Here is a 25,507-nt window from a genome sequence, read left to right as displayed (position 1 = left end):
TATCCTGAAACTTGGCTATCACCTGAGCCTCCTGTAAGTTGACGATGCTTGCCAGTCTCACTGCTATTTTAGTACATTGGTTCACAAGGTTCACAGACGCATGCGTATGCTCACTGTTGCGCAATGTGGCACACGCAGCCACTTGTAGCCGTGTGGCCTAACATTGTGACGCTGTAACAGGAGATATAAAGGAGGCACATGGGATATCGAAGTTGTCGGATATGTGTATAAGCTCACCCACAGTATCACTGCCCCCACTCTCCCCCACAAAATCAAATACCTTCACGGTGAAATATGATGCATATCTGTTTATTGCCAGCACTTATGTTACATCCAAGCATGTTTCTTGCATGTTTCTTCTGGCCGTCAGTGGTATAAAAAAGCTTGCTGCTGTCAAAATATCAGTTGTCATGCTTGTGTGTGCCAGGTTTTGAGTAAGCTAGGATTATCGGCAAAAGCAGGAACCAGACTGTAAGGGAACTGCTAGAGGAGTATTATACTTAAAGTAATGAGTGGGCTTGTGCCCACTCATTACTTCAGTCTGAGTTGTCTTCATTCATTCTATCAATCTGAGTTGTCCTTGTTTAATCGAATGCTCACGTGACGAGATGTTTGTGGTAACTATTTCACTCCAGTGTACGTGGGTGGAAATTTGCCCGTTTTTCAGCCTTTACCGGCAATAAGCAGTTGGTAGTTTGGTGCCTGTCTGTCTCTTTCCTCACCACTTTTTCTCATGTTCCTGGTATAGCGCCTGTCACGAAATGTTCAGCAAATCAGTTGTCACTCGGTGCTCCAGGTGTGTTGTGTGCCGTTTTTTTTCTGCTTTCGTCTCATGCTGTAATCATGGAAGTGGGCTAAACCTGTCTCGGTTTGCGTAAATTTCTCACTACATATGAATGTGTGCAGGTGTGCCTGCAAGACGCACTGTTTGCCTTCCTGCCACGCATGATTTTCGGCCTGTACTACAACTTGCTTTCGGTGAGTTTTCCTCAGCTACTGTGGCCCAAGTTGCCACCTTGTCAACTGTGATAAGCTTTCAATCATTAGCGAAAAATAGCACATATTTTATAAGTAGGCATAAGGCCATGTTGATGTTTCTATGCCATGTAACATTGTAAACAAGTCATGGGAAAATATGAATCTGTTTACCGCTGTATGGTCTGAGGGACATGCATCTATAATTAGGGGCCTAGGCTTACTCAAGAGATTAGAAGCCAAAAATATTTACAAGAAATGTTATTTGATGCTATCTTTATTTTACAAGCTACTGTTTATAAAGTAATTATGCAGATGTGTTTTCTATGCAATTTTTATGACCATTTCGCTTGACTTCATAGAACTAATGATTATATAAGGGATGAGAGCATGCTGAATGTGTTGAACAATCTTTTCTGATTTAAGTGCACGCTGTGCTGCATTCAAGATTTTCAGTGGTAGAGCTGCTGGGCATTGACATTTTCAATGATCACTGTTTTTACTGATGCTTTATAGTGACACACTAGCATGTTGCGCACTACTCTCGGTCCATTCTTTTTAGGTAGCAGTGTTGTGAACATGCAGGCATCTTCATAGAAGAGACTTGTGTGATTCTGGCAGCCATTAAACACTTCAAAGAATAGAAATTATCAGATACATCTTTATATAAAAGGACTCCTCAAGTGTCATAAACGTTTTAAAAGCTCCAAGGAACCACATAGATCATGTTATCGTGTTGCTGCACTCATTCCTATTCACTATTTATGCATTAAAGCATATGCTAATAAGGGTAAAGGAAACAACCGCCCTTTTATCGCATGGAGCCGGATTTCTCAGAAAGAAAAGCCTCTTAGCAAAAGTTTGTTCTAGTTTGGGGTTCGCACCCAGAATCAACACTTTTTTGGGGCGGTCCCTCTGCCAATTGAGCTAACCAGAAAACTAGCAATTGACAGGGCCAGGGCGAAGTCATTGAAAACTTGAAGCACAAGGACATAACTATCGTAAATCAGTTCTGTGGGAATCTACATGTGGCAGAAGGTTCAAGAAAGGGACAGACAACCACCATTTTGCAGCACGAAGCCACACAGAAATTCGTACGATTTCTCAGAAAGAAAAGCCTGTTAGGTGTTGAAAAATTCGTGCTGGATGTTCGAACCCGAGACCAACGCTTTTCCATGGTAGTTGCTCTGCCTTGAACGTTTCTCGGACGAAACAAGAAAACTTCTGGAGTACTTGCACGCGCCCAGTTCGCATCGAATACATGCTAAGTCGCAGTCGAAGCCTTCTGGCTTGCTGCGAATTCTTCGGGCCCTCTTTATTATATTATTAAAGAAAAGGCCACAGACTGTTCGTGGCTGAGAGAATTGACTGACGCGAAATGAAGATAACGCCCACTATTTGTGTCTTTCCTAGGAATTTTGAATACCAGACGTTGTTGGTCCCGCTGTACCACTACTTTAAAAAACGTAGACGTCCAGAGCTCTTCTCTTTCAAGGGGTTCTTATAGCTTTCTCAATGGTATTCAAGTGGTTGGTGAATGCGGCCAGGGTGCTTTTTAAGATGCAAAAGCGATCATCAACATATCGGAAGAATACTTTCAGAGAAGGGTCGAAGGAAGCCAGAGCCTGGCTTTCCACTGACTCCATAGCCAGGTTTGCCACCGTTACTGAGATCGAGGCGCCCAGAAAGGCTCCATGCAGCTGCTGTAAATCACATCACGTAAAGTAAAGTAGGTATTGTTCAAACAGAAATCCAGTTGTCTTAACATGGTGCGTTTGCCCAGTTTTTCATCAGCCTACAGGGCAGCTTTACAGGCACTTACAGCAAGTGGCACAGGAACACAGGTAAAAATGGAATTGACGTCGAATGTCATTATGATTTTATTATCGTCCACAGTGAGATGACGCACTTTGTCAATGATGTCTTGCGAGCCACGGATGATTGTGGGGCCACTTTTGAGCAGCGGAGCATGCATAGTGAAGGTGGCTCGAAAGCCTGCAGAGAGGCGAACGCGTGACAATCACGATGGGCCGTATTGGCGTGCCAAACATGAATTTCGAATAAGCTGTACAGTGCCGGCGCAGAGCCGTTGTGGCAAAGAAGCGAAAACTGAAAATCCTTGTGTTCCGGATTCACGTATCAGAAAAAGTCTACCAGAAGATCCTGCAGTTCCTATTTGAACTTGAGTGTGGGATCACGTTCAAAGACGGCATAGGTGCTGCTATCCCAGACGATGTCTGACGTCTTACTGATGTGGTCAGTTGTGTTCATAATAACAGTGATATTCCGTTTGTCAGCTGGCAGTATCACTATACCATAATTCTTGGGAAGATTCCTCATTGAGTTGGGCGGTTCGGGCAATAGGGCAGTGTGCTTTTTATGCGCGAACTTGGTGAGAATTCTGATCGCACAAGTACAGGCCTTGTCTCGTTCGACGTCATCCATCTGATCAATGGCATGCTCTACGGTGCATATCAGTTTCTTTGGTTCAAGTGGGCCACTCATGCTAAAGTTCAGTCCAAATTCGAGCACACTCATCTTGAGCTGACTAGGAGCTTACGAGGACAAATTTCATACCACTAACCTTGCTTGGTATAACGTGTTATTTTTACGACAAGGCTGTAGGTGATTCAGTTTGTTCTGATGCGTGTGTTCACAGAGAAATAACTGTAGCTGAGCCTTGCAGTTTGCGTAAAGCTCAATACTGGTGAAAACAAACGGGCACTTGTATTTAAGGTAATGGTGAGCAAAGGAGAGCTGTAATTAAGGTGACGGTGAGCAAAGGAGAGCTGATTCTGGAAGTCCAGAACTGCTCTGCAGTTCATGACTCAAGTTTTAAGTAACTGCCACTTAGCTTTCGATACTACCAGGTGTCCGAAAGCCATGTGCACCAGTCTCAGCATGCACAATGACTTCAGAATCAAGCCTTGGCCTTTGCAGAACAGGTTGAAGTTCAGGTGACCTTTGAACAAAGAGGTTCGAAATAAACTGGGAGACTTGGGTAATCTTTGGTTGGCCATATACGCCTGGCGTAGATAAACGAAGTCAAGAATTGGACGAAATTTCATGCTTCGGCCTCCCAGCATAGTGAACAAGGATACCGTCTGGAAGTACAAACATCTTTTTTGTTATATTTTCGACACCCTCTTGATTGGCGTCCTTTTTTTTTCTGCAGTGTCATTACATCTCGACCGGACGAGATTGACAAGGATATTTTAACAACACTCGTTGATGAGTTGGTTGGTGCTTTGCTTTAAAAAAGATTCCAGCCAATAAAATGATGAACACAGAAAACGAAGCAGGAGACAGGAAAGCAGCTCGACTACCAACTGTTTATTCAAGTACGCGTGGCTCAAGTATATGTACCCATGTGGTCCCGTGGTGATGCTACAAGCTTCTAACAGAAATCGCATAATACAATAAACTGACGCCCAATCACTCTATGCCTTCTTCGTCCTACTAATCACTCAAGATTACAAAAAAGATTCCAGGAAAGTTTTTTCCTTCCTGTGCAACGCAATGCAGCTATCACTACAAGATGCTTCGCCAAGAATTCTTTGGAATGTGAAAAGATTAAAGTACAGTCGAATCTCGATAATTTGAACTCGAAGGGGCCCGCAAATTTGTTCAAATTAAAAGAAGTTCAAACTAATGAAAGCTAAATAAACCGAGGGCTCTCCATGCAGTGGTGCATGTGCATTGAGCTAACACACGTGGGGGAAGTTTCAGAAGACTTACATTTATTTACAAATCACAGGACATCCATTATTATTTCAAGTATTCGGTGATGCGCGTCTGCATGCGTTTGCCTTGCAGCAAGTCAATCAATTCCGCACGCAGCTTGCAAAGCATTTCTACTTCGGCTTCAGCATTCTCCTGGCAAGAGAAGTTGCACGCGGAAATGTCCAGCACCGACACTTTCTAAAGACGACGACAACAACGGCTGCGTAGTCTCTCCGCTGCGCAGCCGTAGCATGGCTAGCACATGACGAGAAAGGAGGAGCATCTCCGTCCAGGCGGAGAGAAGCAGACGGCATTTGAGAGAAAACCATCACTCCACGGCAGCTTTTTTTTTCACTCTTTTCGCGCGCGTCGTTGAAAGGAGAAGGGTTATGTGGCAGGGACAGGAAAGAAGGGGGACGCGTGGCATGGGCGCGTGAAAGACCCCCCCTCCTTCCTTCAAGGCGCAGAGCCGTGCTTCCGCAAGGGGCAAAGGCCGCAGAAGATAGTGCCTTTTTCCTTTCCTTCAACCACACATTCATTCAACCCAGCAACAGCCTTTTTTTTCCTCTCTCTCTTCGCAAACGGCGTTGGAAGGAGAAGGGTCTTTATGTGGCAGGGACGGAAAAGGGAGAACCGTGACAAGGGCACGTCGCAGATAGGCATTAGAGAGTGAGCAAACATTCCACCATAGCCTTTTCTTGCCTTTTCATTTCCTTTTCGGGCAGCGCTTAGGTGTCGCAGGTGCCGCCATGGGATTGGGCAGGGTGCTGAGAGCATTTTCGGAGCACGGTATGTTCAAAATAACCGTCGCAAGTGTCTGCACGTTCGAATTACCGGGTGTTTTTGTCCATTGGAATACACATAGCTTTGAAGAGACCTTATCATGAGTTCGAACTGACCAGAAGTTTGAATTAAGCGTGTTCGAATTAATGAGATTCAACTGTATTTCATGTGCCATTTTTTCATGGCTTCTGCCCAAAATCCTGAGTTTGTTCAGCATTGGCTTACATTTGCACTATTTACAATGAAGGGCTAATTTGGAGCCTGTTCCTTTCTCTAATAATTTAAAATGTTTCCATGCTCTAAAATTCACACAACACCTGTTTGGCTTATGTACACCATCCGGAAAGTCAGTGGAACTTCATATACCACACCAACAACACAATTCACACAAATTTGCCCTTGCTTCACTTCGTACTGTGGCTTCTTTTTTTTTGCCGATGTGTGCACATAAGCCATTCAGTTTCCTTGGCGCGGAAAACACCACAGACTCATTGTACCTGGAGGCAACTTTTTTCAGGCCATGCCCAACATGGTGCGCATAAGGCACCACCTGTAGTCTTCTCTGCTCTGGACAGGTCTGTGTGTTTTTCCTCTTTCCTGTCATTTTTCGTAGCAAATATTTAGCTACAGCAGATAAAACAAATTTATTTACTTATTTATTTTATTTTCCTCAAGGGTCCCTAACAGAAGGTAGATTACATGAGGGGTGGGCATACAAGACATGGGTAAAGGCAAAGTTGGATGTGCAACAAAACATAAAACAGAAATTTCAGGCCATATCTGAAGTGGCAGAAACAAACAAAACAAGAAAAAAAAGGGGGGGGGGGGTAACAAGTACATTTGTTTGTGGACTCTAGATAAAAACATTTTACAGTGACAAAATATACCACTTATAGGGTGCAAATCATTGCCAAGTACACAAAATATACATACACGCCATACTAGGAAGATGACACTAGAAACCATTACACAAGAATTAGCATGGCAAGTCACACGAAAAAAAATTATTATGGTTCAGTGATGGTTAACAGGGAATTTTGAAAGGCTTCTGCATCCTGAATGCTAACAATGGTATCCTGTAGGGCGTTCCATTCCTCAGCTGTCCGAATGAAGAAAGATTCGGCCAATGCGGTAGTTCTGGGACGAGGGTAATATACTCGCATAGTGTTGCAACATCTATCACAGAAATAGGGGTGTTGCGTGACGCAAATGCTGGATGGGGATGCGTGATGGAATTTGTGAAATAATACGAACCGCGCAGTTTTTTGGCTTTGACTAAGAGAAATTAATACGGCACGCTTCTTTAAGTCTGCTACACTGGTGAACGATGAGTAATTGGGAAAGGTGAATCTGGCAGCGCACTTTTAGATGGCTTCTAGGTTTTGGATGAAATAATGCTGGTGTGGGTTCCAAATTGTGCGGCATATTTTAATTTGGGGCGTATTATTGTGGTGAAAGCTACTATTTTTAAGTGGCTGGGAGCAAACTTCAGGCTTCTTTGGATATAACCTTCAGATCTACTCGCTGTTGAAATGACGTGATTGATCTGGAGGGTCCATGATAGGTCACTTGAGATATGTATTTCAAGGTATTTATACGAGCTAGTCGGTTATAGAAAACTGTTATATAGGGCGTAGTTGTACTTTAACTAATTAGTACGTCTGTGAAAAGACACTGATCTACATTCAGAAATGTTTAAACTCATATGTCACTTGTGGCACCAATTTTGAACGGCTGTTAGGTGTGCTTGTAAAGCTATTTGATCTTCATGACTAGTGATTTTTGCGTAAATAATGCAATCGTCGACGAATAATCTTATGTTGTTAGTAATACAGTGTGGAAGGTTGATGATGTAAATTCGGAAAAGCAGGGGGCCAAGTACTGTTCCCTGGGGAACACCGGAGAGGACGGGAGAGATTTGAGACCTAGCTCTATTTATGACGACAAACTGTTTTCTGTCAGTGAGAAAGTTATTAATCCAGGGCAAGAGGAATGGGTCGAGATTAGGCAAAGAAGGTTTGGTCAAAAGGCGTTGGTGAGGAACTTTATCAAAAGCCTTTTCAAAGTCAAGAAATAAAGCATCAGTTTGGATGTTCCGGTCAAGATTTGTGTGCAAGTCAGGGATGAAGGCAGCAAGTTGCGTTTCACACTACAGGCCTTTTCAAAAACAATTTAGGGAAGGGTGAATGAAGTTGTGCTGTTAGAGGTGATTAACGATGTTGGTAAATAAAATGTGCTCCATAGTTTTGGATGGGACACTTGTAAGCGATATGGGCCGGTAGTTATATGGGAATGCTTTGTTGCCATTTTTGTATAGTGGAGTGATTTCACCGAGTTTCCAATCACTTGTCACCTGTCCCTGTGAAAGTGATTCAGAGAAGAGCAGCTGAATTTCTGTGCTAATTATCAATTGTGTGTTCATTAATATTTTGCCGTTGATGTTTTCCACTTGCAGATGACAGTTTCATTTTTCTAATTGCGTTATTTATTCTATTTGCAGATATTTCAATAGGTGACATTAGCTCACTTATATAGGCTCAAGGTTCTCTCCGGAGTTCGCAAAAAAGCTATCTTCACGCGTGAAAACAGAACAAAAGGCATTGTTTAGGGCATTGGCCGAATCTACGTCACTTAGCGATTTGTTATTAGTACCAAGAGAGTTATCGGCGAGATGTTTCATGGGTTTTTTGTTTGCCAGAATTTCTTAGGGTTATTTTTGAGCATGTCTGGTAGTGTTGATCGAAAAAAATTGCGTTTCGCGTTTTGAATGTTAATTGAGAGGCATCGCACAGAGTCGAAATATTCTTTTCATAGAGACGGTCGGTTTTGTTGTTTGGCACGTCTGAACAGGTGTTTTTTCCGGCTCATCAGTTTTTAATCGCGTTGTTAAACCAAGGGGCGGATGTTTTGTTTTTAATTTTTATGCTCTGTATACATGCATCAGTTAGTTGATTGAGTTTTTCGACTAATAACTTCCAATTGTTTTCTATGGTGCGCTTGTTCAATCCCTGGTGGTATGAATTGTAAAATTGTTCAAGTTCGGTGTTAATATTTTCATAATTGCCACGACCGTAGAGCTTTATCTGCTTTGGTGTAAGCTTATTTTCTGGAAAAGTAAAACTGAGAGAGGCAAAAATAATTTTGTGATCACTTATTTCTTTAAGGTAATGGAGAGAATGCAGGCTACTTGGATCCGACATTAGTATAAGGTCTATTATAATAGAGCTGCGTAATGTTTCTCTGGTGGCATGGGTTATAACTTGTGTTAGTTGGTAGTTTTCTAAACAGGCTAGGAAATCGCCGCATTCACCGCTGCGAAGGGAAACATTGTTTGATCATTTTCTGGATGGATAATTGAAGCCCCACAAATTATAAACTTTCTACGGGGATACATTTTGTGTAGTTTGTCGAAGGTGTCGTTAAAGCTGATGTTAAAGTTGGGCTCTGATTTGGCGGAGGGGGGGGGGGTGGCGGTAACAGACACCTAGTATGACCAGCCCATGGGAACTTTCGCAAGTTACCCAAAGAGCTTCCAGTGGACTGGTAATGCTAATAATGAAGTGAAGGATTGTATGTTTAACAGCGATGAGCACGCCACCACCTCGACCGGATAAACGGTCCTGGCGATGCAATGTGAAATTGATTAGGTATGAAAGAACTTCAGAATCTTTGATGGAAGGTAAAAGCCATGTTTCTGTCAGCATCCCGACGTCACAATCAGATGATTCAATTATGGTACATATTTTGTCGTGTTTCGGCATGATGCTTTTTATGTTTGTGTAGAGAATAGAAAAGGTGACATTATTTGCATGTTTAGAGGGGTGATTCTGGATATGGCGAGAGGGTGAGGTAACTGGCGATGCATTTACTGGGTTGCGAAATTGTTAGCACGCGGAAAAATTCCTTCGACTACTTTTCGGGTTGCATTATAGTGGCACGATTTTTTCCCAATAACTACCTTCTTGTAACGAAGGTTGAAAGGGTCGCTGTGCTCACATGCAAAGCGTAGAAGCTCTCTTTAGGCAGTGCGGGTAGCGAAACAATAATCCGGAGCTATACTGTACGGCGTATCTTTCAGTTTGAAACCGTTAGATAGGATTGCTTCTTTTATTTTGAACTGGGAGAAGTTAACAATTACCGGGCGTGGTTTTTCCGGTTGACCTTTTGCGATTCTGTGCGCTCTTTTTATATCGTTTGGCACAAGATTAATTTTGATGTGCTTCTTGCAAATGTTACCAACAAACCCTTCACTGTCTGCCCAAGTTTCTTCTTTTTTGTGTGTGCAATGTGTATAGGCTAAAGCTGTCTCAACTGGCGTCTGACACTGAGCGCTGTCTAGCGAGGCGAGGAGGAATCACAATGGGAGTGGCGGCGGGTGCTGCCATCTATCGGGGGGTACGCGAGATGGGCACTGCGGTATGGCTGACAACTCATGTGCCACCCCCTGCTTGACGACAAAGTCCAGGGGTCGAGAAGTTCAGCGCTAAAGATGTCTTGCCACGCGTACGCATAGCTAAGAACATAATGAAATGGCTTGCATTGGCTTGAATGTACATCTGTTGAAGATGGGCTGGCAGGCTGAGAGGTAGATTCACGAACCACAAAGGTCTGTTCGTTTACAAACTTTAACTTAGTGTTCTTGGGTTTGGTGGCCTGAGGCTTGACAATCTTCTTGAAAGGCTTACCATTTTCACTTTGCAGAGATGACTCCCTGTCATCCTTCTAGAGTTTAGCCGGTGTCGCATTTGGTGAAGCAATAGGCAGAGCGGCAGCACTACTTGACATCAGTGCCATCACCTTTGTCTGCTCAGGTTCGTCGGAACTGACTGAGCTTAAAGACTCGTCCCACTTCACAGCAGCTTTCTTGGCTGACGCAGCATTTTAAGCCTTTTGTGTCTACTTTGCGGTTGCTTGCTTCTTGGCAGGAGGCGATTTCGGCGCACTGTCCTCAGGATAGTTGGAAAAGGTGTCCTGTTGCTTCGATTGTTGGGGCTTCATGGTAGCTGCCTTGAGCACAGGCTTCTTACTCAGTGGTGCCACGGCTTTGAAGTATGGGCTGTCGGATGCGTTGGTCTGAGGCTTTGCTCGCTTGCTAGGGGCTCTCGAACGAACAGCTCCCTGTTCTCGTAAAGAAGCTGATGTCTTTCGTTTCAATGTTTCATCTCCGTAAAAATAGGAGTTGAGATCCGAGTCCTTGCTGTGTCGCTCTGGTGCTCTGGGCTTAGCATTTTGATGTGAGGCGGGTGTTTGGGCGTTTATCTTGGCATTCATGTTGCATTTCGGCATTGCCGAGTTTATCGGCTTTGCCGGCTTGGCCTCTTCATTGGTGAAATATTCACTGAGTGGCACTTTACGAAGGATGAAACATATTTTATGGACCTCGAGGTCCGCTGGTGTGAGGATTCGAGAAAAAACGACAACGACGAAGGTGCGGGACAAGGCACGTGCGATTACGAGTGTGAGGATTCGAGAAAAAACGACAACGACGAAAGTGCGGGTCAAGGCACGTGCGATTACGAGGCAACTGTGCGCCAATCAGCTGATGACTAGCGGTGGCCCACAGAGGTGGCGTGCCACGATTGGGCCACGTGCGACGATTACGTGGCAGCAGGCTTTGTGGCTGGGGACGAGCCGAAGCAGCGGCAGACGGAAGACAGCGGGATGAAGCGTCGGACGCAGGCGATCCAGGTTCCGGCCAGGGAACGCGGCCGTCCACGCTTCTGCCGTCCAACCACCAGCTGGGGCGGCATTGCCGGCACGAGTACTGCATCTCGGGGCGTGGCCTGGCCTGCTGTTCTCTTCCTTGCCGAGGGCATCGCAGATCTCGGCGAGGCGTGTCAACCGTCAGCCGTTCGGCACAGCGATGGACGTGGCCTGGCTAATGGTCACGGTTGCGCCGGGCATCGCGTCTCGACGCAAGCTGTTCGCTGGACGGGCTGGCCATTCCCCGCATGGAGCATCGCGTCTCCGATGCGGGCTGACTGCTCCGTAGCCGCACTCATGCCATCAAGTGCCGGCGTCACCAGCGTCGCACATCGACAACAGAACAAGGAACGTGCGGAGAAGAGAGCTCGAAGGTTGAGGCCACGAAGGCAGAGGAAGCGGTGCGCCGCTCGAGAAGACGAGTTCCTGGCAGCGTTCCTGAGCCGGACGTGGGACCCGTACGTGTCGGCCAGGTCGAGCTCCGGTGTGTCTGTTTGAGGTCGAATCCGTCAGCCTGTACAAGGTCCATGGACGGGGCCTGCTGAACGGCTCCTGCCTGGGTGCAGTGGCCGGGAGCAGGTTCGTGGGCGAGGCCTACCGGGTGTGGTCCTCGTGAGCCGTGGCCAGATCCTGGACCTCCGGAGTTGCGACCCTGACTGCTGGGTTGGCCGCGACGTCCGACTCAAAGGCGCTGCACACGGTAGCGTATCCATGCACCATCAGCCGTTCCACCCGTGCCATCAAATAAATTGTTCATGTTAATCCTTTCTCGTCCGCCATCAACAACATAGTGACGAACGTCCCTTAATCATTACAGCTGGCTACCTGGCTGTTGTGCAAGAACGAGAGACGGCTCGTCCAAAAGAAACACTCTTTAATGGAACAATAATAATACTAAAAAAAACTGATGGCTTCGAGCCCTCGAGCGAGCGGCAGCTCGTGAGGAGCACTGGTGATAATGACGAATGGCGTCTGCTCTGTGGAGAAGACGAAGGCATGGTCGCTACAATGACGGGAACTGAAAAAATTAAGCACATTCTGAAAGGGATTTACAACGACACTTTTCAAATGCTCTTGGCGAAGAGCCCAACCACGGTTAACGACGTCATTAGCTTGTGCCAAAGCTACAAAGAATCGCGGAAGCAGCGAGTTCTGACAAGACGTCCTCCAGCGCACGATTTGGCATGACTGTCCAGCGTGACTAACGGTCATGACCAAGCGTCGCTAATAGCCGAAATAAAAACCTTTTTCGGCGATGAAGTCGCACGACAGTTTTATTTGGTACCTTCACCCTGAATCCTACCACAACTCTACCATCGTTTCTCCATGGTGTCATTCAAGGAGAGCTCGCGCAGGCGCTTGCAGCTGCCTGTGAGCATAATTTTCTAACTGCTTTACTCACTTACGCTGCAGCTGCAGCCATGCCAACTCTCAAGTGCCTGCACCTCCATTCCAGTATCCTGCGAGCTATCCCCCACTTACTGTCTCTTGGAGTGGCACTAACACCTCCAATCCAATGCGCAGCTTTCACAGTCGCCTGATATGTTTGGTATGTTGATACCCCGGACCCGTCGCAAGGTATTGCCGCCGCCGGACGTACATCATCGATGAAAACTGCCGAGAGCCCTTCTTTCTACTTGACTCCAACGCGCGTTACGGTTACTACACTCTAACGCAAGCTCGCTATCAGGATAACCACCGCCCTCGGTTGGGACATCTTTGCTCGCCCTCTCCGCACCGCCGCTCACCTTGTCCTATGCGTTGACAGCCTGTGCCTAACGAACAAAGAAACTAGATGCAGTTTATGAGTCAAGAACTGTGCAAGTTTTGGTTTGCCCAAGTCCTCATTCGTCACCTGTTTATGTTATTATAGTTTGCATAGAAAATGTCGCTGCAATCGCTTTTGTAGATATTGGTGCAGCTGTTACTGTTATCCATGCTGGATATTGCCGCTCAGTTCGTAAGGTCATGACGCCTTTCTTCAGATTGTCGTTTTGCACAGCCAGTGCTCAACCTCTTCAACCGATCGTAGTCTGTACAGCCCGTGTGACAATTGAGGACGTTCTGTATACAATATAGTGCATCATTCTTTCATCGTGATCCCATACCATTGTCTTGGTAAGAGACTTTTTGTCGCGTCACAACGCTGTAATCGAGTGTGCTTGGGCTGAGGTTCAATTCTGCGCACTGAATGACCGAGCCTCCGTCGACATCCAGTCTACCTCTAAACTAGTCGTTAATGACAACACCGAAATCCCTCCATGCTCTTTCGTATTCGTACCAGTTTCATGCAGTGCCATATTCGATGACACAGTCTTCTTCACACCATCTCAAATATTAGTTCCCCGAAGAGCCTTCCGCTGCCTTTTGCGTCTCTCGACCTTGTCGAAGGCTCTACCACTATGCCAATATATGATCATCAGTCATCACCTTTATCCCTGTTTTATCACGGATGCCTTGGCCAGGTCGAGACGATCAACTCCACCAGAATTATATTCGTCCTTGATGAGGCGCCTTCCACCACTATCTGTGAAGTGGCTGTCATCTCTGTGCCTGACCCAACATCAGCGGACATATCTGGACCGTTCATTGCTGAAGATTTAACACCTTCGCAGTGTTCTCAGCTCCTCACCAACCATCGAAAGAAAAGTGCTACCGCTTTTTTTCAACATTGCACAAACATCTCTCGGCCGTGCCATAGCAGTCAAGCACCGCATCAACATTGGGTCCCACTCACCGCTGCGACAATGACAATATTGCGTGTCCGCTACAGAATACCGCACCATTGCTAAGCAAGTAGAGTATGCATGCTCCGCAGAAGCGTTATCACAGAGCTTATGGGCGTCTCTGATGGTCCTGGTCAAACAGAAAGATGATTCCATACGTTTCTGTCTTTATTTCCCGTGATTGAACAAGATCACGCTAATAGATGTCTATCCACTGCCACGCATTGTCGATGCTTTGGACTGTTTAGAGAGGGCTGAGTTTTTCTCCTCGTTATACTTGTGGTCAGGCTAAAGGCAGGTGCTATGGAGGAGGCCACTCGCCTCAAAACCACTTTTTGTCATGTCAGACAGCTTATATGGATTCGTCGTCATGCCTTTTCGACATTGCGATGCACCTGCAACGTTCGAATGAATGGTGGACAGCATTCTGCGTGGCCATAAATGGAACATCTGTTTGCGTTACCTCGATGGTGGCATGGTCTTCGCCCCAAACTTCGACACAAACTTAAAGCTCTGCTGCATGCTCGATGCTGCTGCCCCTGTGCCAGAGTACTTCTTCTTCTTTTATATATATATATATATATATATATATATATATATATATTGCCACGTTCCATTTCCCAAGCTTTTGTTATCGTCCCAAAACACCACACGATTCTCAGCGCAAACCGCGCCTGCAGTTTTCGAGAGGGTTCCGGACTGTAGTAGATCATTTCGATAAGATCACGCCCACTGTGCGAATGGTACAGATTGTTCTGGAACGTACGCCGCCGCCAGCGGTAGCGCTAGAACATTCGACGGCGGGAGTATAAATGCCGACGCGCTTCGCCGCTTGTCAGTTGTTGATCGAAGGCCGACGCTCCGTTCGCCGCTATCAGTCCGAGACTGCTATCTGTGCGAGACTGCTGCTGTAATTGGATTTTCCGTTTACCGGGCACAGGTTCCTCTCCCACGAATAGACGACGCACTTGATCGGCTCCATAACGCCAAGTACTTTTCGTCAATGGACCTCAAGACTGGCTATTGGCAAATCGAAGTCGACGAAAGAGACCGAGAGAAGACGGCGTTTATAACACCGGACGGCCTCTTCGAGTTTAAGGTGATGCCCTTCGGCCTTTGCTCAGCGCCTGCAACTTTTCAACGCGTTATGGATACAGTACTCGCAGGATTGAAATGGCAGACTTGCCTTGTGTACTTGGACGACGTCGTCGTGTTTTCCTCGAGTTTCGACGAGCATCTTCGGCGCCTTGAAGCTTTACTTCAAGCCATCAAGACTTCCGGACTCACACTGAAGCCAGAAAAGTGCAGATTTGCGTATGAAGAGCTCTTGTTTCTGGGGCACGTTATCAGCAAGTCTGGAGTTCGTCCTGATCCACGGAAAACAGCCGCCATCGCCGAATTCCCGCTGCCCACTGACAAGAAAGCCGTGCGCCGATTTCTGGGCCTGTGCGCCTATTATAGGCGGTTCGTGAAAAACTTCGCCCGCATCGCCGATCCTCTCACTAACCTTACCAAGGCCGACGTGGAGTTCAAGTGGGAAACCCCACAGGAACACGCTTTCCAGGAGCTTAAACATCGCCTCCAGACGCCTCCGTTACTTGCCCATTTCGACGAATTCGCCGAGACAGAAATACATACTGACGCAAGCAGCGTAGGTCTTGGCGCCGTTCTTGTGCAGAGGGCTGACGGACTTGAAAGGGTTATTAGTTACGCCAGCCGATCGCTATCCAAAGCAGAAGCAAATTATTCCACAACAGAAAAGGAGTGCCTCGCCATCATCTGGGCTACGTCGAAATTTCGCCCCTACCTCTACGGCAGGCCCTTCAAAGTTGTGAGCGACCACCACGCCTTGTGTTGGCTAGCCACCTTGAAGGACCCTTCAGGTCGCCTCGCACGATGGAGCCTGAGACTTCAAGAATATGACATTACTGTCATTTACAAGTCCGGCAAAAAACACTCCGACGCCGACTGTCTCTCTCGTGCGCCTGTCGACCAACCGCTACCCGACGACCCGGATGACGACTACTTCTTGGGAACGATAACTACCGACGACTTCGCTGAACGACAGCGGGCCGACCCGGAACTTAAGGCCCTAATAGAATACCTCGAAGGCAGGACCGCCGAAGTCCCGAAGGTGTTCAAGCGCGCACTTGCGTCGTTTTTTCTACGAAACGGTCTGCTACAAAAGAAAAACTTTTCACCGCTTCGGGCTAAGTACCTCCTTGTGGTGCCTTCAGCTCTGCGACCAGAACTCCTGCAGGCCCTGCACGACGATCCGACGGCAGGGCACCTCGGTGTTTCTCGCACGCTCGCGAGGATACAAGAAAGGTACTACTGGCCGCGTCTTACCACTGACGTCACTCGTTATGTGAGGACATGCCGGGACTGTCAGCGACGCAAAACACCGCCGACAAGGCCAGCGGGACTTCTGCAGCCAATAGATCCACCTTGCCGACCTTTCCAGCAGATTGGTATGGACCTACTGGGGCCGTTCCCGACGTCGGCTTTCGGAAACAAGTGGATCGTGGTAGCTACCGACTACCTCACCCACTACGCCGAGACAAAAGCCCTGCCAAAAGGCAGTGCATCCGAGGTAGCTAAGTTCTTCGTCGAAAATATCGTCCTACGTCACGGCGCCCCGGAGGTCCTTATCGCCGACAGAGGAACGGCATTCACTGCCGACTTAACTCAAGCGATCTTGGCATACAGCCAAACAAACCACCGCCGGACGACAGCGTACCACCCACAGACCAACGGCCTCACCGAGCGGCTTAACAAGACGATCGCCGATATGCTGTCAATGTACCTCGATGTCGAACACAAAACGTGGGACGCCATTCTTCCGTATGTGACCTTCGCATACAACACGGCGGTGCAGGAGACGACGCAGATATCTCCATACAAATTGGTCTACGGAAGGAGCCCGAGAACGACGCTCGATGCCATGTTACCCAACGTCACCGACGAAGAAAACCTCGATGTGAGCGAGTACCTTCAACGCGCCGAAGAAGCCCGACAACTTGCGCGTCTCCGTATCAAGAATCAACAGACGACCGACAGCCACCGTTACAACCTTCGACGACGCTTCGTGGAATACCAGCCCGGTGAACGTGTTTGGGTGTGGACGCCGATACGCCGACGTGGACTAAGTGAAAAGCTTCTGCGACGGTACTTCGGACCGTACAGGGTGGTTCGACGTCTCGGCCCACTTGATTACGAGGTTGTCCCCGACGGCATCACGAACTCTCAACGACGCCGATCGCGACCTGAACTCGTCCATGTCGCACGCCTAAAGCCGTTTCATGCGCGTTAACAAACTGAAACAGTGCTTTTTTTGTATTATTGTTGTATTGTAATTTATTCATTGTACTTTCTTGCATTATTATTGTACCTTCATCTTTAGTTAAAGCATCGAGACGATGCCTTTTTCAGAGGGGGGCAATGCCACGTTCCATTTCCCAAGCTTTTGTTATCGTCCCAAAACACCACACGATTCTCAGCGCAAACCGCGCCTGCAGTTTTCGAGAGGGTTCCGGACTGTAGTAGATCATTTCGATAAGATCACGCCCACTGTGCGAATGGTACAGATTGTTCTGGAACGTACGCCGCCGCCAGCGGTAGAGCTAGAACATTCGACGGCGGGAGTATAAATGCCGACGCGCTTCGCCGCTTGTCAGTTGTTGATCGAAGGCCGACGCTCCGTTCGCCGCTATCAGTCCGAGACTGCTATCTGTGCGAGACTGCTGCTGTAATTGGATTTTCCGTTTACCGGGCACAGGTTCGCCCAAATAAACAGTTAAAATCCCAACACGAAGTCTCCTGTCTTCGGCCACGTCACGACCCCGTGACAATATATATATATATATATATATATATATATATATATATGTGTGTGTGTGTGTGTTGAGATTTAGAAAGGGCTGTTATCGTTATTGACAGGACACTGCACATTTTTCTAAGTTACTCATGAGTTTGTACGCCGCAAAATTCTGAGTACTAGTATAATAACTGACATCTAAATGAGCTACTGGCAATCATGTGGAATGGTGTATGACATTTTCGCCACCCTTACTCCTCAGTTTTACGAATCTCTCAAATTTCAAAGTTGCGAGTTTGGCAGATCTATATTTAATATCGCAGAGTCTGTCAAAATATTTGACAGGTGCAGCAAATCCTAATATGAACTTCATCACTGTTCGCTCAGTGGGGTAGTTCATCATACTGCGTTCATTGAAATAGCAGGGCTCTATTCACACTGGATAATTTAAAGGATGCTGAATGGTATATACTTCTTTTTCAATATCTAAGCTTTATTTATACTGCTCCAAGTTTAATACAGTTAAATCTCGATATAACGAAACTGATAAAGTCTCGAAAAAATTTGTTATAAAGAGGATTTCATCATATGCTGGTTTGGTACAAAAATTCGGAAAATAAACGCGCAAATTAAACAAAAGGGGTACTTAAGGAGAGCTAACTGAAAACACTTATTTTACAGTAAAAAAAACTGCATTAATATTGCAATATCAATTACATGGACACACTCGGAGAGTTTTTGCATCGCCGCTATGTTACGTAACAAGTCCAAATTGATAAGATGCCCCCGCGCATCGTAATTTCACGAGGGAGTAAAGGCGCGCGAGCGCTGCTGAAGCAGAGATCAAACCAGTCTGCTCTTTCCTATCACCTGGAAAGAGCATAAGATAACATGCATAAGATAACTGCCGTCGAATGCTCAAACAGAAAGTAAACCACCCTTCTTGAACTAGCGTGAAACAATGTGGGGGTTAGGGGGTGGGGGAGGGGGGAGGGGATCGCTTGAGTGGCAATAATTAACTTGGATTTTAAGGGTGGTTGCATGGCTGGTGCGCTTGCTATCTCGGCGAGTATCAGTGCCGTTTCAGCGCGAAGAGACCAACACCACCTAGACTTTAGGTGGTGTTGGAAGAGACCGTGTGGAAAGAGCACTTCCCCTTGGAGAGGCCATATTTGCTCACACCAGCATTTTGTTAGAGTTACGTGATATCCGATCCAAAAGAGTTGGTGCAGCTTTACTTATTATACCATTACAATTTTTTACTATCGCGTTCATTGCATTGCGCTGTCGTGTTGCTAGAACTAATCAGCTAATCGCAAAAGCTACCAGCCTGCGAACTGGCGGCGCTGAGCAAGACGGGAAAGCAAGTGACCAGTCGACCTGCGAAGAGCCGTCGTCACCGTGGTCTCGGAGAGTTTCCATGAACGTGTCATCTGACATCCCCTCGGTGTGGTCGACACGGTTGTCCGAAAGTAGGAAAAGTCACAGTTTCGCCGCAAGGGCGAAGCAATAAATGACTGCAATAGCAACAACTTTCAATGTAACGCTAAGAACAGCAAGCAGATTGAAACGTGAAACGCGCTGCTCTGGCACGAATGACGCACGAGAACAATTAACAGGACGAAGCAAACTAACAATGTTTACGGCTCGACACTTAACACGCTGTTTAAAACGAGGCACGAAACGTAATCACGGGTACAGATTGAGTGCCAACTAACAGGTACCCCAGTTGTTACTTCACTGTTTTTGAAAGGCGCACTCTTTTCGCGAACGGCGCCTTTCCAGCGAGCCAAGTAATCTTTGTGCGCCCGGCAACTAAACGCAATCGTTCCGGTAAAACTCGAAGGTGCTATTTCACCTGTCGAAGGATAAGCGCGCGTGCACAGGCATGTGTCACATATACGTGGGCTGCGCTGCATATGGAAGGCGCTTTATCGAATAGTTTTTCGTGGTTTTCCTCATCTGTGTCTTTGTCCTTCGCTTTTCGTTTTCGACGCCGTGCGCCCGTGCATAGTTTCACTGCGCGTTCATGGTGTGGCCCCTGACGACGTCTTTGTTTTTCTTTTTGTATTGCCATAGCATTTATGCGGAGAGTCCCGACTGATTTATTGCCGTCGCTGCCGCAGCCGTGCTTCACCGTATATGTACGTATCCAATATAAAAACTCAAGAAAGGAAGAAAAAAAAGCCGCCCGCGCTCGGCACCCAGCTTGTCACGATGCGCCGCCGCACGCTCATCTCACACGCGCACTTTACCGCGCGAATAATGAGGAGGAGGGGGGGGGGACATTAAGATCTCCATTTCGGCTGTTGAGAGACTCGTGGGAGGGTTATGAAGAAGACCCGCACGTAGTCAGCTACATTTTAGATCTGTTAGAAAGACTATCTAAAACCAGAGAGCTCGTTGAGGAAAACATGAAGGCGGCTCAGAATTTAGCAAAGACACTACGATAAGTTGTCCCGGAAGCGCATTATTGTGGCACTGCGAACGCGCAAAGGTTTTTTTTTCCTATTTTATTTTTTTGGAGTGTGTGTGTGGGGGGGGAGGGGGGGGCACTATTGCGTATGCGCTTGCGGCGGCGAGAACGGCAGCAACGCCAGCTCGTGGGGTGTAGCCGCCTCGCGCTCACCTGCGCGCAATAACGAGCGCTTGCCCTCGCCTGATGCGCGCGCGCCCCTTCGTGCTTTGTCGGCAGAGGGGCAGCCGCGGAAGATGCATGCTTGTAACAAAATGCAGAGCGAAATTCCTAGATTGTCCGTCGGGAAAATTCGTTATATCAAGGTTGTCTACCACTGTTACTTTGTTGCATAGAGGTCACAAATACATGTGCTTCTATGGAGTAACGGCGGGGAATAGAAAAACTTAGTTATACCGAGGAATTTGTTATATCAAGGTTTGTTATAAGCAGGTTTAAATGTATTTCATGATAAAAAGATGTGTGAATTTGTTTCCCTAACCTGCTCCAAATTTGGATTTTAGTGCTCCAGATGTAACATTTTGCTGCGCCAAAAATTGTTTCAAATTGTATTTAAGCTGTTGCACCCTTGTGCACGTTGCTGTACCGCCAACAGCGTCCTGTTTCTGTTTCTCTTCTTGTTAGAGCCTAGTTTTGGAATAGCCAGATTCCTGACTGGCACTTGTACCGGTTCGACGTTCAAACATCTCTCTGCTGGTGACTGGCGCTCTCCGTTCGCTGGGTGATGTCGTATGCCTTGGCGAAGCTGAGACTCGTCTCTGCGAACAGGTGTTGTTGTAGGTCTTCGTCCCGCAGTCCGCACAAAAAGCGGTCACGCAACATTACATTCAAAGTGAATGTATTGGTGTTAGTAGGTTGGCACTTGATCCTCTCTTCTGCGCAGTAGCTGAAGTTGCTGAAGTCGACGTCCCGAAATTGCCGTCAGTCACCACGTAGTTGCTTACTTTTTCGCCTTCCAGTTGGTCTCGACGCTGGAAGCGGGCTAAGCTGTAGACCTCTGATGGCCTTGGGTCATAGCATCTTTGTAGCGCAGTTAAAATGTCGTCGTAGTCTATGATTGCTGGAATGGCTGACTGAATCAGGGCACAGACTTTGTCGTACGTCTGCTTCCCGCACAGCATTAGCAGGTTGGCTCTCTTAATTGCTGCATCAGTAATGTTGTTACCCACGAAGTAAAGCTGTAGGCATCCAAACCGCGATGACCATGATGAGTCGTTGAATTCGGGTATCTAATATTAAAGGCAGTGCGTAGCGCAGGTCTAAATCCACTTCCTCATCGCCACTGTTATGTCCGGGGTTGTCGTCGTCCCAAGGATGTACAGAGCTGTCCACTTCTACCCTGAACACCGTGCCGTGTGGCTGGCGCTCCATGGAGCACCTCTGCCGGCTGCTTCGGAAACTGGTGCGCAAGCTCAAAGACAGCTGTAGGCGGGGCTTTCGCCGCATCGTCTGCTGGAGTGCGGTCGCTCGACAAAATTGGTGCTGCTTTGCGGTGAAGCAAGCATTACTCTTGTTACGTACGCATGCAAATTGAGCAGTTTGTGCGGTTCGCAAGAAGCGCAGACACTGTGGCTTTTTTTTCAAGCCATCGTGCAAGTAATAAACCGTGGCCCTTACACGAGCAAAACTTCGCGCTGGCACTGCCAGAGCTGAGCTGCTCAGTGTAACAGAAATAATATTCTGCAGCTCACACGACTGCTTTTGTTCAGGGCTCGCCGCGGTGGTCCAGTGGCTAAGGCACTCGACTGCTAACCCGCAGGTTGCGGGTTCGAATCCCGGCTGCGGCGGCTGCATTTCTGATGGAGGTGGAAATGTTGTAGGCCCATGTGCTCAGATTTGGGTGCACGTTAAAGAACCCCAGGTTGTCGAAATTTCCGGAGTCCTCCACTACGGCGTCTCTCATAGTCATATGGTGGTTTTGAGACGTTGAACCCCACATATCAATCAATCAATCAATGCTTTTGATCAGCCCAAAGCTTAACATCGCAAAATTGGTGATTAATATATCATGTGAGGCCTGATATAACAGCTTGCAATGTTTGAAAATTTTGTTTATTTACTAACCTGTAAACAAGAGATAGTGAGTAGTTCGTTAATCTTATGGAACTGATATAACATTGGTGTGTTACCAATTCCGCTGCTCTCACGTGCTCCAGAATTTAAATCACCAATATTCTACCCTTATTCACAGCTTACTAGCAGCTGTGTTTCTTCGTACCACTCAGGCAGACAAATTAAGAAACATTCTAATCAAATTTTCAGTGGAACTTGTATGGGGTAATCAGTGCACCAAACAAGCACCGATGACAAATTTTTACTGCTGTGAGCAGTTGCAGATTAAAGCTTCATACTTTTTGTCTCTAAGAAAAAAAGGCGCGCTTATCGTTTTATATCTTTTTAGGCTTACAACATTAGTCCACTACAGTAATTTGTTATGACCCATTAATTCGTAGTGCCATCAAAGGTTCCTTTTTTTTATCGCCGCATGATAAAAGGACTGCATACGTTCGATATTACTTCATTCCAGTATTGTCTCCTAATTGAAGGGCCATGCCGAAAGTGCCGGAAGGAGAAAGACGATGTATTGTAGGTTTACGCCTGCGAGAATATTCTCCACGTGCTATATTAGCGATGAAAAACCGTCCTTTTGCAATTGTCAACCGGATCATTCAAGTGTACAGGAATGATGGACGCATTGGAGATGCCTCTCAGCAGCCTCGTTGCCGGCTGACTACAATGGACAAATATCTGCAAATTGTGGCAGCCGTAGCAGAACAGCTGAAAAGTGCAGTCGGAGAAGTACAAACTGAGCACGGACTTGACCAGGTTTTTTCTACAACCATGAAACGCCTCCTCTACGTAGCAGGACTTTGAAGCCGAACCGCTGTCAGGAAGCCGCTCATGCGATCCGAGAACAAGGCGAAGCGGCTCTAGTTTGCTGAATATCGCGCCCACTGGTCTGCATCTCACTGGAAACGCTTGGTAATCATGGACGAGTGCACGTTCAGGATTCGTTGGGATCAGAGAACACAAGTTTGGCGCCCCATGAACATGCAGTTTGTAAAGCAGTGAAATTCACAAAAACACGACTGCTTCTTCAAAGCTTAAAATCTTTCAAGAAGCAGTCGTGTTTTTGCGAACTTCAGCCGCTACTTTCAGCAGCGCTAGTTATCCGTGATATCACTGTGCAGTTCGTGGTTATACTTTATTGATTCTAAGTTAGCAGCTAAATATTGCCAAAATCTTTTTTCATTTAGGTAATGAAAGGTGTGAAAGATATCTAACGGGAAGGTAATTCATTGGAGTTTATAAGACCCTGAGAACTAACCTCTAACTTTCGGTGTTATCTAGAACACTAAACAATCTTTTCTAAAACACTTGAAGGGGCCCTGAAACACTTTTTCAAGTAACCATGGAATGAATTCACTGGAATAGCTTATTGCCTCACGAACTCAATGCCGCAAAATTTTAAGAATTCGTTTAGTGCGAGTTGAGTTACAAAGGTATGTCGCATGCTGCAATCGCATTCTCTCATCCCGACGAAAGCACTAGAAGCTAAGCAGGAAGGGGTGGGAGGGGGCACACAAAACACGTCATGCGCGCCTCGTGACCTTGAGCACTTTTTCCTTTTTGTTCTTCGAATGCACGGCTTTTTCAGTGTGATTACACGCGCACGCGTGGACAAGTAGCGACCTCCCACGCCGATCTCTGTAACAAGCGAGCTTTCCATGTTCAATTCAGCCAATGGCTGATAGATGGGCTTACTACATGTGACTTTCGAGCATATTGCGTGGTATGTCGAGAGATAAGGAAGCACTTTTTAGCTGACTTTGATAGTTTATTGTGAATTCTAGGCCGCATGCTGTGCTATTATGTTTGGCTCGCGTGTTTTCGGGAACCTCTACTACCGATCGGCAGCATTTTCTGACCATGCTCCAAAAAGTGTTGCAGGGTCCTTTTAACTGCCTTTTTCTTTGGTGCGCCTGATGAAAATTATGTCTATTAAGCAAGTTTATATCAAAAATTCTTCGTAAATCTATTTCATCTCATGAGGTAACTTGTGAAGGCGACTTTCAATTTTAAAGTTCATGCACGCGTTACTCAGATTTCGGGAAGCACGCCCGAAAAACTCAGTAGACTCAGGTCACCGACCGTAAAATTAGTCACCGACCAATTGGCCCGCAGGCCAATTGGTCGGTGACTATGGCATCTCAGGCCTAGTCTGCTAAAGGTCACCGTCTCTATTTTTATAGGAACCTCATTTTGCTCTTGGAATCTCTTTCATAATGCCCATGACACAATAAAGTATATGAGTAGCTACTACAAGCATTTGGCCCCAGCGCCTAAAGTCACCAAGGCAACCACACACAAAAAAAAGCCTATCATTGGCTCCGTCAGTACCTTATCACGCTACTGTTTTCCACACGTAAATGTTGCAGTATCATAAGGCCATTTTTCTGTTAATAAACTGTGCTTGTTCATTTGCTGCAGATATATGCCGCGATACACACGTCGAGTAGCTGCCAGTGGCCTAAGTTCACTGACTGTCTGGGGGTGATCACAAAGTATGACCTCAGCCCTCTCTTCAGGGTACACGGCTGAGAGCTACTGCTCCAATCTAGACGTTGTGGCATTGCCATTCCTTTTGGAAGGAAATGTTCCCAGATAGAGAAATCATTGGCCTCAGTGCGAGAATGGCCTCGGTGCCATTCTTGCTCATCGCAAGAATGGCTGCAACGAGTATGTTGTCGCCTACGCCAGTCATACCCTAACGAAGGCAGAGTCTAACTATTCCGTCACGGAAAAGGAGTACTTGGCTATCATTTGGGCTATAGGAAAATTTTGCACTTATCTTTACGGATGCCAATTCCATGTTGTCACAGATCACCATGCCTTATGCTGACTAGCGTCCATGAAAGATCCTACTGGCCGCCTCGCTCGTTGGGTTTTACGCCTTCAGGAATACGACATCCGTGTTATTTATCTCTCAGGACGCAGCCATTCAGACGCCGATGCACTATCCCGTTCTCCACTGCCTCCTGACCTTGCCTGATTACCAACTGCCATCTGCGATTCGTCATCGTTGAGCATCACTGGCATGCCATCCGAGCAGCGCAAAGATCCCTGGATCAATTCTTTGCTCGACGTCCTCTCTCACAGCTCGTCAGAAACTACTTCACGCTCCCTCTCTCGTCAAGCAAGACACTTTGCTGTCCGTGAAGGCTTGTTGTATCGCCGCAATTACGTGACGGATGGCCGTAGGTGGCTCCTTGTCATCCCTCGTCATTTGCGTTCGGACATCGG

The 25,507-nt window shown here is 46.8% G+C and overlaps 2 long non-coding RNA genes across 2 annotated transcripts in view; both read left to right on the top strand.

Moving 5' to 3' along the window:
- The first annotated feature begins 910 nt into the window (after positions 1-910).
- LOC142787072 (uncharacterized) lies at positions 911-4,413 on the top strand. Its single transcript, XR_012889243.1, has 2 exons — positions 911-978; positions 4,151-4,413. It is a non-coding gene; the product is annotated as an uncharacterized LOC142787072 (long non-coding RNA).
- A 1,007-nt stretch (positions 4,414-5,420) lies between these two features.
- Positions 5,421-25,507, top strand: part of LOC142787074 (uncharacterized) — a 67,148-nt gene continuing 47,061 nt past the window's right edge. The window contains exon 1 of the long non-coding RNA XR_012889245.1: positions 5,421-5,487. This is a non-coding gene — a long non-coding RNA (uncharacterized LOC142787074). The remainder of the gene's footprint in view (positions 5,488-25,507) is intronic.

The sequence above is a fragment of the Rhipicephalus microplus genome, unplaced genomic scaffold (assembly GCF_043290135.1).
Source record: "Rhipicephalus microplus isolate Deutch F79 unplaced genomic scaffold, USDA_Rmic scaffold_44, whole genome shotgun sequence".
NCBI lineage: Eukaryota > Metazoa > Arthropoda > Arachnida > Ixodida > Ixodidae > Rhipicephalus > Rhipicephalus microplus.
Note: the sequence above shows the minus strand (reverse complement) of the source record. Positions and strands in the feature narration are given on the sequence as shown.